At 49.9% G+C, this 17,345-nt stretch overlaps 1 non-coding gene across 1 annotated transcript; it reads right to left on the bottom strand.

The window, feature by feature from the left end:
- Positions 1-16,558: 16,558 nt before the first annotated feature.
- Positions 16,559-16,712, bottom strand: LOC138529131 (5.8S ribosomal RNA). Its single transcript, XR_011284477.1, has one exon. It is a non-coding gene; the product is annotated as a 5.8S ribosomal RNA (ribosomal RNA).
- Positions 16,713-17,345: the final 633 nt, after the last annotated feature.

The following is a 17,345-nucleotide window of genomic DNA, read 5'->3' as shown; positions in this document are numbered from 1 at the left end:
CCCAGCACCACAGGTCCCCCCAAAGAACGTATCTGATGGCACTGCCTCTGGTGGTAGCAGCACCATAGGTGACACAGCTGTCATGCCAGCATGCTCCGACACGGAAAACAGTGCTGGCGACGTAGGTACCATCCATGACCTTTCCCAATCCCCCTGCATGTTCCATCCCCTACACCATGACGAAACCACGCAGGGGCACCCTGAAGACGACGACTGGCCAACCCCCACAAGTCCTGTGCCAAGGCAACATGTGTTGAGCAGCCCCCCTGTCACACCACCGCAAATGTCCATGGCCCAGCAGAGGCAACAGTCCCTCGACCTGCTGATCGAGCAACAGCAGGAAGTGTCCACGCTACTCAAGGACCATGCAAATGAATGCGGGGTTTCCAGGGCAGCCATGGAAACATCCACCGAGACACTCAGGGCACAAATAGAGAAAAGTAGTGAGAGCCTCAGGGGAGAAATGGAGAGAAGCACCGAGAGTCTGAGAGCACAAATGGAGAAAAGCACCGAGAGCCTGAGAGCACAAATAGAGAAAAGCACCGAGAGCCTGAGGGGGGAACTGCATGCGACGTCCAAAGACGTTTGTGCTGAACTTGCTGCTGTGCGCCGTGTGCTCTCGGAGCTCTCACAAACCCTCAGAGACATGCATGGACGCGAGCAGGCAGAGACATCATCCGTGGCAAGTTCCGTCCAGGGCAGCCCCCAACGCAGATCTGGCAGGAACCTGCGCTCCACGGGCAGGGGTGCCCCTGATACCCGTAGAGGGGGCTTGCAATAGCGTCTACCCACGGACAGCATGCATATTTGGACACTGGTGTTGGGGGGGGAGGTAGTAGGGTGGAGGGGGTGTGTTGTGCTTCACTGGGTGGCGGGTCCATAGGGTGTATAAATCAAATCACATTCACAATACAGTACTTCATTATCATCCAATGACATGTGTGGACATTGATATTTGCGTACGAGGCCTTCATAGGCGTACAGTCCACAATGTGCCTGTACTACACACACACAGTGCCACAGGTCCCCTTTCCATGTAATAGGCACCATGCGTGGTTGCTAGAAGCATGCATCTATGATGCTCTGTCGGATTGCACGTGCATCCTGTGCCTCATGGACTCCTTGAGGTGCCTCCACATCCCCACCCTCATCATCATCATCTTCAGGTGCATGCAGTACAGCGTCAGGGGGCATGGGCACATTCCTACGTATGCACATGTTGTGCAGCATGACACATGCCATGACCATCTTAGAAACCTTCTCATGGCTGTACATGAGTGCCCCGCCAGACCTGCTGAGGCTGCGGAAACGAGCCTTCAGTAGGCCGAATGCCTGTTCAATGACCACACGGGTACGTGAGTGGGCATGGTTGTAGTCCTCCTCATGCTGGTTCTGTGGGTACCGGATTGGTGTAAGGAGCCATCTCTTCAGTGGATACCCGGCATCACCTGTATGAGACGAATAAAGGGTGTCAGTGGAATGATAGTGCTAAGTAGCCCCCCCCCCTTCCTGCAAGGTCATTGACGCATCAAATGGGCCACGATGTCATGCATGGAATGAGACTCACCGAGTAGCCAGGATCTGTGCCCTGCGTGTCGCTCCATGTAGCGTGGTATTCTTGTGTTCCTCAGGACCATAGAATCATGGGTAGATCCTGGAAATCTGGCACAACAATGCGTAAAGATCTTGTTGGAGTCACACACCATTTGCACATTGATTGAATGATATTGTTTCCGGTTGCGGTACTGGACCTCCATGGCATGTGGGACAACCAATTCAACATGGGTGCAGTCGATGGCACCAATGCAACCCGGGATGCCGCCAAGTGCATGGAATCCCACTTTTGCGTTGGTAATCTCCTGGTACGTGCGTGGTAGTGTGATGTGGTCGTCGGCGTGCTTCAGGAGGGCATCGTGCACTTGGAAGAGTGTCCGTGAGAACAGTGGCTGTGAAATGCCATGCAACTGTCCGACTGTGTGCTGGTAGGTGCCTGTGGCCAGGAAGTGGAGTACAGACACCACCTTCAGTAGGGGTGGGATGGCGGTTGGGCTATCTATCATGCTCACGAGGTCAGCATGTGTCATGTCCACAATGGCGATTATGGTGTCCCGGTCCAAACGGTAGAGGGTGTGGATCTGCTCAGCAGTGAGGTTGAACGGATCAGCTCGGAGGCGTGGGATTGCGGGCCGCCTGCGTGGTGGTAGTGGCAGTGCTTGTGGGCCTTGCTGACCCTGCCTTGCCCTCCTCCTCCTCCTTCTCCTCCGTCTCCCCTGTGCGCCCGGTTGTTGTACCTGTTGTTGTTCGTCGTCTTCTTGTAGTTGTAGTACTTGCAGTGCTATCTGGTCCCCCAGGCCCAACATCGCTAGTCCTGCCGGTAGCATTTTGGAGTGGGAGTGGTTGTGGGAGGGGTTTGGGTCTGCTATATATGTGCTGTCGGCCTGTATGGCCTCCACCTGTGCTGATTGAATGAATCTGTGGCAGATGCAATCCCTTCTGGCCGAGCACGTCCCGCACGTAAGGCTGCATTTGGCCGCATGGCATCTTGGGATTGGAATCATGTATCAAATCCCGATGGCAGTGTGATGTACTTTGACTGATTTTCATGCTATGCTCCCATTGTGACACATGCTATAATTGCAGCCGCTTACATACCTGTGAAGAGTCAGTGGTATGTAGGGCTCGATCGATGGCCGACCCTCATGCAGCACAGTAACGTACTTCACCGACGGGCGTGGCGTCCCATTTGTGATTGTAGCCAGTTAGCATTATGACACACAGCCGCACTACATTGATGTAATTGTGAATGCAAGCGTTCACAGAGGCCTTTTCGACGTAATGTTGCAAGTGAGGAATTCGAAGGCCAGCATTTTTGGTATCGAAGTAGCGGTGAGGAGACGCCCACAGGTCTGCCTGGAAATGTAACGTTCTATTGTTGAATGTCCTTGGGACAGGGCCCATAACGAGCAGGCAATGAATGTCATGAATTGAATGGGATGCGCAATAGCGTAGTGGACGATAAGGCAGGACGTTCCCAAATCCATCTTGCTTCACAACACTACAGATCCGGCCAGGAGCACAGTGGGTTTTTGCAGACTGCATTACGCACAGACGCGATGGAAGTTTCAAATATTATGTGAGTGAATATTCATGCGTTTTCATTGCGGGATGAGGGAATGATGAATGGATGCATGGACAGATGATTCCATTTAGGGTCTGCCATGTACATGGGTTTTTTTAATCAATCCCCTTCCCCTGCGCTATGTGATGCAAGGCTGCCATAGTGGGACTTACGTCTATCTGCCCTTGTCGGATCCTCCCTGTCTCGACGCGCCTTCATACACTTGTGTCTAGGCACGTTACTAATCCCATGTAATGGGTTCTGTCTTGACGGACGCATGCACAGTAACCGACGTTGCCAATGGTGTATTTACCTCGATTGATTTCGTTATGATTCGATACTGATTTAGGGGTGTGTATATTCCTTTGGAGTGGGCTAGCATGCATATGGGTGTGGATTTGGTGTGTTGAATGAAGATTGTAATGCATCATGAGTCCCGTAATGCAATCGGTTAATTTGTGTTTCATTTGGGTGACAGGTATCTCCTGCCCTATTGCAGATGCCATCTGTACGCCACTCCTCCAGATGGGTTTTACTCTCGACACCTGCAGCTTCGGGTGAATCAGTGGAGCACCATTACGATCTTATGGGACGATCGCCAATGGGCCACATGCCCTTACGCTGTACTGGTGGCTAGGTGCAACATTTCGGCCTTTCAGCTGGACTAGTGCCTGCTTCATGGGACGGACCTGCGGTTCTTGCCGCTTCCATGTTGCCTTTTGGAACGTTGATGTAGGCCCTGTGTGCCATGATGGTACAGGGCGTCACACAAGTGGAAGCTGGTCAATTATTGCAGATGCAGCCCTCGGTGATGATGGATGTTTTGGTGTTATTTAGCAAATTGCTGTGAGGCCTTTGTCATTTGGATGTGCATTTAAATTGTATTCCGATATTTGGCGTGTTGCGTTATTCTTTGCAGGTGATGTAGCGATTTTCGATTTGTGGCGGTATGTATTGCGAGATGATCTGCATTGTGTTCCGCCTTCTGAGTTGAGTTGTGTGGTACTGTACTGGCCGCGTTTGCCTACGTAGCAAAGTATGGTCACGGATGGGGGCTGCCATTGTGACTGTTTACATGATGTGCTGTTCAGGGGCGGGGGATTGGCTTTTGGCCGACTGGTGCCTGTCAGCCAGGTCGATTGGTGGAATGATGGGATGTTCAGAATGTGGCTGGTCACAGGTGCCTGTGTTTGCGTGCGTTTGTTGGAGGGGGACTGGGGTCATGTCCATTGGAATAGCTTCTGTATTCATGCCATCTGTGCCCTGCAGCTCCCATCGGCCCCTCTTGGGATGAGCCTGGCTGCTCAGTCACTCTGCCAACTTGTGTGGTACATGCTTCTGCTGATGGTTGGTTTGTTTACTGGCAAGAGTACAGGGCTGGTGCAATCCCCCTCAGGATGCTGTTTTGGATGTTGCCTTGCGCTGGTGGCAAGCGATGGGGGACTACTGTTGTTTTGTGTCATGTGTTCTTGATTTTCATTTTGATGTATTGTACCTTCACATGCCTGTGCTGCATCAGTACGGCTATGGTGACATGCCGTACATGGATGCCCACTCACGGGGCGCTTTGAGCCCCTGCATGCATTTCTACGTTGGCATGCATGGGTGAATTGTAGATTTCACTGGTTGCATAGTGTGAGTACATTGCGCCTGCCAGGAGTTGTGCAATGTGGCCAGGGAGTGGAGTACAGGCACTCAGTGGGCCATTTACGGTTGGTTCACGATGCCGTATTTCTCGCCATGGCGGAATGGTACTTTCCGACGTGCTTGATGGCGTTCAGTACATGTCCGCTAGGGTCAGAATTCGCGTACCGTTGCGCCATGGCGGTGTTTCCGGTTTTGCAAGGCGCGCGTGCGCGTACTTGGTGCAGTTAGCGTTGCCGTTCACTGCGGTGTCGCTAATGGCATCGTACTTTACGGTGACGGGTCATGATCGCAACGAGCGGTGTTCGATGGCGGTATTGCATTTCCGCCATCATTTTTCCATTTCCGCCAGGGTCGTAATGAGGCCCAATGTGTACTTGTGAATGCTTCAGCCATACACTATGTTACTAGGGAATATTTATACAATAGAATAGACCCATAATGGGAGCATATGCCATAACATGGAAAATACAATGCATGTCATATTGAAGTGCACTTGATAAATACTTACTTGAAATAAATAAGTGTGCTTACTTCAGTTCCCTAATACATAGCTTTCTAAACGATATAGCACCTTTCATATATAGTTAACGTTAATGTAAAATATATGTCACGACAGTTATTAGTAAAATGACTACCTCTATTTTCCATTATCAGAAAAATAAGTTAATGTTCACTGCATTATTCTGTACAAGGACAAACATAATCAGAAAGAGGTGCGACAACGAGCGCAATGGAAATTCTCAGCAGCACTTTCCTTAAATAACAACATAATCGTTATTCACATGTTTTAAAGCAATGTGCCAGCTGTATGCCAATATTTATAATCACAATCAATTACCCCATCCCATCCCCCAACCATTAATCTTGCCCTGCACTGCGACCGGCTCCTGTGGCACTCCTCCACAACACCGGCACCAAAATGGTACTGTATATGTGTGCAACATTAACGCACATTAAAAAGTGGAGGAGTGCCACAAGAATACCCGTCTTACATGGCAGGTAACGAATGTGGCAGTTGCTAGGTTGGTTTCCAAGCATCCTTGCAAGCGTCACATATATTCCGAAAGTGGCGCTTTCATACCAACCTCGGAAGAATGTGCCACCTTCAGAATAGGTTTTAAGTACTGGAAAGGTTGTTAATGCTTTTTCCGACCTTTTCAGTGCTTAACACCCACATGAGAATTGGGCCCTGATTATTTTCTCATGTTGGAAATTGCCCGGCTAATACACAAGACGTAGATTGTAATATGGGAAAAAAGGAATTTGAATGTTCCAGTATAACAGATTGTTTTGTCCTTCGCACATTGTAAAATAGTATTGCCCATTTGTTCAAAATATCACTAAAAAGAAATGTGTTCAACCTTTCAAAAAATGTATATTTAGATTCCAGTGAATTATATTTGACAGATCAAAAGTTTGTTCAGTACTGCAGGCCATTTTTGTAAAGTATGTCTCATTAAAGCTATTATACTCATTGTGTGGACACATGATAACGTTTTTGAATAAAATACCCACGCATACATATGTGAACAGCGTTTCTCTGTGCCGAAGACGTATTTAGTTCTTAAAAGCTTTGTGGTTACTGTAGTGGCATTTTTACCCAGGTTTATTAAAAATAGAATGATTTTTTAACTCGACATTTTATTATCAGAATCATCCATGGGATGACTAATATTTCTAGTTAAAAGGATGCACTTAGAAAAGTATTCATGCATGTGATTTTCATTGGTGATTTATAATGCACCAGTTCAGGATGCAGAAATGCCATGCTCCTTAAAGATCTCATTAAACCTGTCAGTAAACACGCTGACATAGAATGGTGGAATCATATCGAAAAAAATCAAGTTTAACTCTATGCACTGTTTATTTGACAATGAGGACAAAACTCTATCTTTCCAATCTTAACAGATGGTATGTTTTCTTTCTACAGTCCTGTCAAGATTGGTGTGAATAAATCTCTTTTCCTGGCCTGATAAGAACTATCCCATAGTACATGGATCAGCAAAAAACAGAACACCTGAATTTGTTTCCATTATACTCCTTTTGCAGTTTGTCATGTTTCACTTTTCATTTGTTCTTCATTATTTATGTTTGGTGGCAAACCATTGAGAACCAGATTCTAGACATCATTTTATTAGGGCATTCTACAGTAGTTGTGTGCAAAACAGCTTTACATTTCATGGGCCCCTGAAATATGGAAATAATAAAGGCCTGGTATTCACACCAGCACACTGACAGCTCAAAGTGGGGTTCCATGTTTTCCTTGGTGGCTGCGACAATGCAGACCCAAATCTGTAGGCTGTCGACAAGACCAAAATCCTAACAATTTCCTCTTCCCAAACCCTTTGGGATACCAGTGGTTTAGCCTTTTCCCTTTGCACCCAAGAGGTGCACCCACACATGTGAGGTACCTCTTCCTTCGGGACACCCCTGGGAACATGGGTAGGTAGGACATGTGTTGCTGCCGTCGTGTTTCAGTGGTTTTCTGGTGGCAAATGTAGGTCGGCACTCATCGGCATGCATTAGCTCTAGAATTATCACAGTTATCCAAGTAACAGATAGAGCGATTAAAGGAACCATAGCTGATTTAATGAGCCACTCACAGTTTCACTGTACTGGTCGTGTGTTCTTACATGTGCATGGCTTAATGTTTGAGACAAGCTTATGCTACTGGCAGGATCAACCAGGTAGACGCACCTACTGGAGGGTAGCAATGAGGAGCGTCACGTTCCGGACTTTGAGCCAACCTTTGCACCCTCTGGGGCCGACTGCAGGATCCGAGCATCAAAGAGTATCCACTAACACGTGCGTGTCGGGTGGACAGTTCAGTCACTCGAGTGCCTACTCCGCCACGCCACAGGGTGGGTGGGAAGGAGAGGATGGGCCTAGGCACAACTTTAAGTAGTACGGGGTTCACCCACACGCCACCACCGGTGTGGTGACAGAGGGGGTGAACACACCATGGAACATGCGTTTCTGAACTGCTGGAGAAACTTGATCAGTTGAGAAGGGGCCACAGCATGGCTTGCCGGGGCCCGCACTGGGGCAAGCGGCGCTCAACCCCTGCCACACTGATCTGACCACTAGGGTGCTGCCAGGCTACTCAGCCTTCGCTCTGCTCAGAGTGGAGAGCTGCTGACATGAGGTGGCCCTCCCAGAGGGGGGGCATACCCTTGACACGGTCCCAAGGTGGGTGGAAGCAAATTGCTTGAAACAACAGTTGAGGCTGACCAATCAGTACATCCCTAGATGGACCAAGTGCACCAAATTGATCCCACAGAGTTTGGGGGGAGGAGCCATCCACCTGCGAGCCGGCTGAGGTGCTCTCGTAGGCCAGGCACCCTGATGGCCCAGGAAACAACAACAAAAAAAACAGCCTCTCAGAAGAGTGCCACCAGCAGGCCAGTCTCTGCTGAGGTATTGCGTGGGGCACAGCACCTGGCAGTTCGGGTGGTGGTGCAGTGTTTTTGCCATGGAGCTCAGGTTGGGCAGTGAGAATCCAGTGGAGCGGAAACCGGTCCCTCACACCCTGTCTATAGTAATCAGTAGGAAGGTGACTAAGCTTTCTTGTAATCTGTGTACCACGAGCGACATCTCGGCAAATTGACGCCCATCCAGACTTCCAAAGCAGCCCAGCCATCTGGTCCGTGCTATAATTCATATGGCCATTTGTGCAATGCTTTCTAATGGGCCCAGACAGGAAGGGCTTTTGGCCCCCACCGGCAAGCGACCAGCGGGTGGCCATGGGCAGAGAGCGGCAGAACCCCACCCCGGATGTCTTCAAGCTCTGACCCACGCCACCCTGGAGCTCTAGTGGGGGCACTTTAGAGCTTTTCCCTCCAGGCAGGGATGTGGACCCCCGACGGGTCACCCCGGGACCACCGCTCTGTTGGGAATGGCCAACCCATGTGGGGACCACAGTTCATCTCTCGGACAGATGGCACCCAAGGCCAGGGCCAGCATACCTCTGGCCACCCTGGAGCTCTAGCGGGTCACTTTAGAGCTTTTACCACCAGGTAGGGATGGAGATCCCTCTGGTGCTCCCTGGGACCACCGTTGGGCTTGAGGATTTTTGACCCACATGCTAGGCAGGGGCCCCAGGCTGGGGGCAGCACCCCTGGCTGCCCTGGAGCTCTGACTGGGCTGCCTTAGAGCTTTCAGTTCTGCCTTAGAGCTTTTCCCTCCGAGGAAGTATGGGGATCCTGCTAGGGCTCCCTGGACCAGCTCTGGGTTCAGGGACAGTGGACACATGTGGGAGACAGGCACCTGAGGACAGAGGCAGCACCACAGGATGGAGGCAGCACCCCTGGCCTCCCTGGTGGCCGGGCCGCTTTAGAGCTTTTCCACTCATAGGGTGGACAGGGACTATGTCGGGGCTCCTCGAGACCACCACTGGGCTTGGGGACTTGGTGGAACACAGGTGACACTTGCCCGAGGACCGGGTCTAACGCATGAATGCCATCGAAATCAGGGCGGGCCACTATTAGTGGTTCTAGTCCCATGGAGGAAAGGGGCCCACTTGGGGCACCCCTTGACACCAGCATCGCGTTTCGGACTTGGTCACACATGGCTGCTTGAGCTTTCCAGTATTCCATAGCCAAGTTCTGTGGTCTTAGTGCCAGAAGCTGGTACCTCTGAACTTAGGTTCTGTGTGGATGACAAGGCTCTGAATGCTGTTAACAGGACAGACACTTACCCCTACCTCAAACTGATGAGCTGGTGGATACCTTGGGTGCCTCCAAGTACCTCAGCATATTTTACCACACTGCAGGTTATTGGAAAATAGCCCTAGCAGAAAATGCTAAGGAGAAGACAGCAAATTCAACTCCAGGAGGCCTTTACCATTTCAGCATAATGCCATTTGGGTCGAAAAATGCACCTGCCACTTTTCAGAGGCTTGTGAACCATGCTCTAAATGGTGCGTGGGAGTGAGGGGTCGTTTAGGCCCCCCTCACGCATTCAGCACAATGTGGACCACTTGCTCGCACAATAGAGGGGACGCTTCCATTGCCTGTGCTTTAAGCAGGGCTGTTGTTGGGGACACCTGGCGTCCATTTTGCGTGCCCTCGGCTCCATCTCTGGACTAGGCCTCACTGCGATAATACGAAAAAGCTTCTCTCCCCTTTTGCAGCACTGTGCACTCTGCGCTCATGGTCCCCACCTTTTCTCACTCTGTCTGAAAGCTTCACAGCTCCATTTCTCATGGATGTGCTGGGGACAATTGAAACAGATATACTGATGTAACATCTCACTCTTCCTCTGAGATCACTGTCCTGTGTGTGAACCGGCCCGAAACATGACTTGTAGCTCATCCATCTCCACAAACCTACCTGTGCCCTCTTACCCCCACTGTTGGAAAATTACTGCCACTATAACCCTGTGCTCCTTAAGGTATTCCCTTGATGTACCAGAGGTGTGACCCCGCTGTGAAGCCCACCCCAGTGTGGGCCCTACTAAAACGAGACCTCTGTCACAGTATATTGCACCTTAGAACTAACAAATGTCAGTGTGCCCCATGATTGCTTTGATGTGCTCAGACCCACCCTATGATCGATGTTATCACACTGACTAAGACCCCTAAGCCTGATAACACAATATAAGTCATAATTAATGATGCTCTGATTTTATGCATGCAATTTATAGGTTCAAAGACGATTTACTAAAAGTTTATACTTATGGTCATTGTTTATTATATGTCTAGTGTTAGTTTGCTATGCTAGCTTAGTTAGTGTCTGCCCTGCCTCACCGAGACCTGACCCTCACCTCTCTTGCACACCGGCAGCCGGACCACGTGATGCTCACCCTCCCGCCAATGCAGCAAACAATCCGGATGAAACAGCACCCATAGCCACATAAGTGTCAATGTTATTCATTCAATCCCAAGCATTTGTAGTCACATATAGCGTGATGTCAGTGTTGATGCTTTTTCCCTTCTTAAGCCAATATCTTTGCATTGTTTGCCAGAGCGCTCTCGGGGCAGCAGAGTTCTCTGGATGCCAATTCTTTATGAAGAAAACGTAACTCTTGCCACCTGTTCTATTAGTCTCATTCCCCATTGGGGTGTTTCATATTCATTTGTATTTGCATGTGTAAGACGGGGAGTGAGCCTTCAATGGGATGGATGAATTCTGCTTAGCATATCTGGATTAGATAGCAATATTCAGTGCCACCTGCGAAGAACATGTGGAGCGCCTTAGAATTGTGTTACAGGCTCTTCAGAAGGCCCACTTAACAGTGAAGGCCAGCAAGTACCAAATTGTTCACGGATCTCTGGTCTACCTTGGACATGAAGTAAGTGGAGGGAAGATGCAGCCTCTACCCAGTAAAGCACAAGCAGTACAAGACTGGCCTACCCCCACTACACAAACCCAAGTGAGAGCCTTCTTAGGACTCACTGTGTGCTATCTAAATTTTATGGCATATTATGGCACCATATCTGCTGCTCTGACTGCTCTCACAACTCTAAAGAAGTCGAAGAAGCTCTCTTGGTCTGAGGAGTGTTAGAAGGCCTTCAATGGCTTAAAAGACTCCATGTGCCAGGCCCCTGTCCTCAGGCCCCCTGACTGCTAATGTGCTTTTATTTTGCAGACAGATGCCTTTAACACTGTGATAGGTTCTGTACTATCAAATATAGATGAAATAGGCAAGGCACACCCAATTGGATTCCTTAGTCACTAGCTTAAGGACAGAGAGCTCAGGTGGTCCACTGTTGAGAAAGAATGTTTCTCTATCATGTGGGCCCTAAGGAAGCTGATGACCTACCTCTATGTGACCCAATTCACTGTGCAAACTGTTCATAAACCCTTAAAGTGGCTAATGAAAATGAAGTAGCTTGGCTCAGAGGATGACTTTGAATAGATTGCAGCGAGGTAGCTGCTCTGCTACTTACGAAACCCTGACCCATAAGCAGGTCGTCTACAAATGATTTAGCACCAGGTTCCACACAAACATGTAGTGCACTCTGGGCAAGAGAGATGGCCCCCTTCTGTCCACACTTGTGTCCCGAAGTGAACAGCTCTACACACCAGCCTAGAGGCCGAATATCCTAGGCCAACCAAGGCTCCACAGGGCTGCGGTATTGTTACCGTTTAGGGGGGATTCTGACTGAGAGGCGTTTAGTCATAATCCCACAGATGGTGGCTTCGCCCCATTGACTCCTCAGTCAAGCACATTCACCAAATGTCTGAACCTGCGATTCCTCTCATACTGAGCAGGATTACTATTGCAACAACACATCTTCAGTAAGTTAAAGTTAACCTGTCTCACGATGGTCTAAACTCAGCTCAATTTACCCTATTAGTGGATGAACAATCCAATGCTTGGTGAACTCTGCTTCACAATGATAGGAAGAACCAACATTGAAGGGTCAAAAAGTGATGTCGCTATGAATGCTTGGCCATCACAAGCCAGTTATCTCTGTTGTAACTTTTCCGATACCTCTTGCTTGAAACCCAAAAAGTCGTAAGGATCATGAGGCCCCACTTTCACAGTCTGTATTCATAATGAAAATAGAGACCAAGCAAGGTTTTGCCCTTCTGTTCTGTGGGAGGAGTCTGTCCTCCCTGAGCTCACTTTAGGACACCTGTGTTATCGTTTGACAGGTGTACCGCCCCAGTCAAGCTCCTTACCTGCCACTGGCCCTGGAGTGGGTCACGCCCGGTGGGCGCTGGGCGCTTTGAGCCCAAAGTGAGAGACCCATGGAGCTCGCCAATGCCTCAAAGGGAGAGTAAAAAAACAATAAGAGTAGTGGTATTTCACTGGCGGCCCACAGGCCCCCACTTATCCTACACCTCTCATGTCTCTTCACAGTGCCAGACTAGAGTCAAGATCAACAGTCCTCTTGCCCCACTGATTCTGCCAAGCTGGTTCCCTTAGCTGTGCTTTCGCAAGATAGTAGGTAGGGGCAGTGGGAATCTCGTTCTTCCATTCCTGCACATCACTAATTAGATGACGAGGCATTTACCACCGGAGTGGCTCATTCCGGGTTAATGGCTGCCCGTCAGCTGAAATTTGTATTTGTTTTTAACAAGCTGAGTGCATAATCATGCACAGTGTCAAAGCATACTATAAGCATACCTGGTGCAGTACATACAACAACAGATGAAAATATATGTAACAATAAATCACTTGAGACACTGCATAACATTTACATATATACAATTAAACATTTACATACATCTTCAATACTGGAGGGGAGGTGGCCTGTTGGAGTCACGGTCCACTAAATCTATCAGGATAATAGATCAAAGTCTGATTCCGGATCCCAAAAACAGAATCAATTTAGTAGTCTTGAGAGTGCATGGATTACGGGTGCACTTATACCTCCATTGATATGACCTTCATTAACCATCCAGACTCCGGAGCTCGTCACAGTTCCTACATCCGGCTGGCATCCTGGAGTGCTCTATCTGATTCATGAGGGTTGGCAGTCTTCTCTTCATAGCAAGGCAATCTCTGGGTAATCATCCGTCATAAGATCTCTTCATGCCTCCAGGCTGAGATCTTGATGACTTGTGTATCCCCATCTAGACTGGATGACTGAGCATATCTTGTAAGTGATTTATGATGCTCATTTGCGTATTCCTTCCCTCTCAGCTCGATCTTGATCTTAGTCTGTCAAAACCGTTTCAGGGATTGGTTTTGTGAAAGGAAGAAACCCCAACTTCCTAATGAGGTTTTGTTGAACCAGGAAATACCTCATATGGAATTGGTTGGTTTTGATTCACCATTTCTCTTAGCACACCTAGCTACCAGACCATGGTCAGCATAGTTGGAGATGTTATACCCTTTTGCCTACCCCCAAACAGACACCTCCCATACAGGACTCGTCCAACCGGGATATTTTCCAGTGGGACCACGCAGAGGTAAGGGCCACCATGACTGACAAAGGTTAAGACAATCATAGTTACTTGCGCCGATTACTGCTCTTCATTGAATTTCTTCACTTTGACATTCAGAGCACTGGGCAGAAATCACATTGCGTGAACACCCACCGTGGGCCTTTGCGATGCTATGTTTTAATTAAACAGTTGGATTCCCCTGGTCCGTACTAGTTCAAAGTCAGCTGCTAGGCGTGGGCTGAGGCGGAACGCTGGGCCAAATCTCCGGAAGGGAACAGAGAGAGGCGACCACCGCTCCGGAGGCAATCCACAGGAAGGGCACGGCCCGCATCCAGAGTCGGGGGAGATGCTTTGTCCGGGCGTGGCACATGCCCATCCCCACTTTGCGCCCCAGCCTTCAGAGCCAATCCTTATCCTGAAGATACAGATCTGACTTGCCGACTTTCCTTACCTACATTGTTCCAACAAGCCAGAGGTTGTTCACCTTGGAGACCTGCTATGGATATGGGTACGGCCCGGCACAAGATTTACACCATCTCCCCTGGATTTTCAAGGACCAGCAAGAGCTCACCGGATGCCATCCTAATCGCAATGGTTTCCAAGACTCGGGCTAGTCTCTCGGAGCGAACCCATTCCAGGGTGCCCTGCCCTTCACAAAAAAAAGAGAAATCTCCCCGAGGCACCCTCCATCTTCTCTGGGATCATTTGCATTACTGCACAGGATGGAACAAGGGTGTCCATCTCTGCCACTCCAGGTTAGGGGATCTGAACTTGACTCCCATTTGATCACCTGAGGGCAACAGAGGCCATCACCTGTCCCTTCCGAACGGCGATTGCCCATCTCTTAGGACCAACTGACCCATGTTCAACTGCTGTTCACATAGAACCCTTCTCTACTTCGGGATTCAAAGTTCTCGATTTAATATTTGCTACTACCATCAAGTTCTGCACCTTCCGTACTCACTGCAGCGGCCATCGTACTCATCATGGCTTAGCCTCTGCGGCTCCTAGCATCAATGACAGCCAGGTATGGGCCTGATGCTCCAGTGCCATCCATTTTCAGGGCTAGATGATTCTGCAGGTGAGTTGTTGCACACTCCTTAGCAGATTCTGACTTCCATGGCCACCACCCTATCAACCAACACCTTTTCTGGGGTCTGATGAGCATCAGCATCTTACCCATTTAAAGTTTGAAAATAGGTTGAGATCATTTTGGCCCCAAGACCCCTAATCCTGAGGGAAACTTTGGAGGGAAGCAGCTACTAGATGGTTCGATTAGTCTTCCGCCTCTATACCCAGGTCGGACGACCAATTTGCATGTCAGGGCCGCTATGGAACTCCACCAGAGTTTCCTCTGGCTTCTCCGTGCCAGGTATAGTTCACCATCTTTTGGGTCATTTCTCACATGCTCACATGCTCATGCTCCAACTCTGCGACGGAGCAGGAGTGATGGGCCGGTGGTGCGCCCGCCACGACAGGATCCCACCTCAGCAGGTACGAGCCGGCCATCACCTTCATTGCACCACAGGGTTTCATTCAGCACTCAGACTCATTGGTCCGTGTTTCAAAAGGGGTTGGGTGGGTAACCAACATCTCCACAAACCCCTGGCGCCTTTTGTGGGCCTCCCCACCCGTTGGTGTGACTCAGTCAGGACACACTGAGGACAGTTCACCCCAGTCTACAGTCTCACCAGGAGCAGGGGGCCCTGTCCCATGTCATCACCCTGGCATCCCCCGAGAGTGGCCAGGGCAGTTGCCAGAGAAAGGCGTGGCAGCTATAATTCTCCATCGGCCTGACAGACATGGCATAACCTCTGCCAGGGGGCTGTAAAACTCTGCACCGGAGTGGAGAGTCATCTGCCCCCCGGGGTCTTCCCAGCCAACCCAGAGCCAGTTGCAGTGCACCCCCAGAGAGGAAATGTGCCCTGCAGGCACCTGCTGCATCGGGGCTGCAGTCCCATGAGGGGATCCACTGTTCTGGGCGACCAATCTGCCTGCCGTGTTGAATCCTCCAGGCGGACTAAACAGAAACCACCCATTTACCTCTTGACAAATTTCATGCCCTCTTAACTTTCCCTTACGGTACTTTCTGGCTATCGGTCTTGTGCCCGTACATAACCTTAGATGGAGATTACCACCCGCTTAGGGCTGCATTCCCAAGCAACCTGACTCCGAGATGACCCAAACCCAGCAAGCCGGGGGCCGTTACTGGCCAAACACCATCCACGGGGCGACCCTCGATTAGAAGGACTTGGGCCCAGTGACCGATGCCAGGGAGTCGGTATTCTGTATGCCACATTTCCCATGCCTGCCACCAGACGGGGATTCCGTACTGGGCTCTTCACTCGTCGTTACTGAGGGAATCCTGGTTAGTTTAATTTCCTCTGCCTAGTAATATGCTGAAATTCAGTGGGTCACTAAGTCTGATCTGAGGTCGTAGTCAGGGAGCAGACATTTTGGGGCAGCTGACCTCAGGCCAGGGGCAATAGGAGGGGTTGCCCCAGCCCTGTGCCCCCGGCATGGCCAAGCGTACAGTGTCTGGACTGGCAGCCAAAGCCCATCTGGTTGTGTGGCACCACCTGGTCACGTGGACTGCCCTTGAGGGCCATCCCGCGCCAGCAGGCATGGGCCAACACAGGCAGCCACACATGCACAGCCAGGTGCCCAGGAGCAGGGTAAAGGAGTGGCAGGCTTTTTCAAGGAGTGCCACAACTGCCACCCCTGCTGCCGGGGCACACGGGGCACACGGGGCACCCAGCCCTCCCAAAATCCACATGAGGTGTGTAAACAAGGGGAGGCCAGGACGCACTGGCAACAAGCCTGCACACCTGGTCCAGGGATCCTGCAATGGTGCTAATCGGGGTCTGACCTTAAGGGGACGAAAGGAACGGGATCCCTGTGACAGCTCCAGCTGTGCCTCAGGGAGGGAACCTTGTTGCGTTTGATGTTGAAGTGACCCTCTGACAGGCGTAGCTCCAGGAGGAACACAGGGCCCCAAGATGCGTTTGAGGTGTCGATGATCAATATGTCCTGCAATTCACACTAATTCTCGCAGCTAGCTGCGTTCTTCATCAATGTGCGAGCCGAGTAATCCACTGCCAAGAGTCACAGGCAACATTTCATTTTGTTCCAGACGTTGGCCCTAACCTGCCAGTGCAGGTTAGGGACAACGTCCTCCTCAATGAACAATAACAATGTCCGGATGTTGCAGTGTGACCAAATTGACACAAAATGGGAGCACCCACCCACTTCATGCTGCGCAATCCTTTCCACTTTACATCAACATGATGAATCCAAGATGTTCAGCTACCCCACACTGCTCAGCATACACCTGCAACCAATGAATCCATGAGTCCCTCAAAATCCATGCACTCTGCCTTCTGAAAGACACAGCCATAGCCATAGCCATCTGCACTCCTCTCAGCAAACATAACTTCTGCCACACTCTCTCCTTGCCAACACACCCAGGAAACCTGATTGGCTAATCCCCTGCACGGCACAGTCACATTTCATGCCTGACATCTTCAAAAGACCCGGCATGTGATGTCTGCAAACAACCACGGTGTCCATGGATCATCCAAATCCAGGGGGTGGGGAGAGAAATGAAACACAAGGTATGTTATTTAATCTTAATGTTGCCTCTGAAAATAACCTTTTTTATTTGTATTTTATTTTTTTCAGTGTGATTTTTAGATTGTTTTCTACACCTACTCACATGCACTGTACATCATTTTACAAGA

This window comes from Ambystoma mexicanum, chromosome 7q (genome assembly GCF_040938575.1).
Source record: "Ambystoma mexicanum isolate Mex_15411 chromosome 7q, UKY_AmexF1_1, whole genome shotgun sequence".
NCBI classification, from domain to species: Eukaryota; Metazoa; Chordata; class Amphibia; order Caudata; family Ambystomatidae; genus Ambystoma; species Ambystoma mexicanum.
The sequence above is the reverse complement of the archived record's forward strand: the minus strand, read 5'-3'. Positions and strand labels throughout refer to the sequence as shown.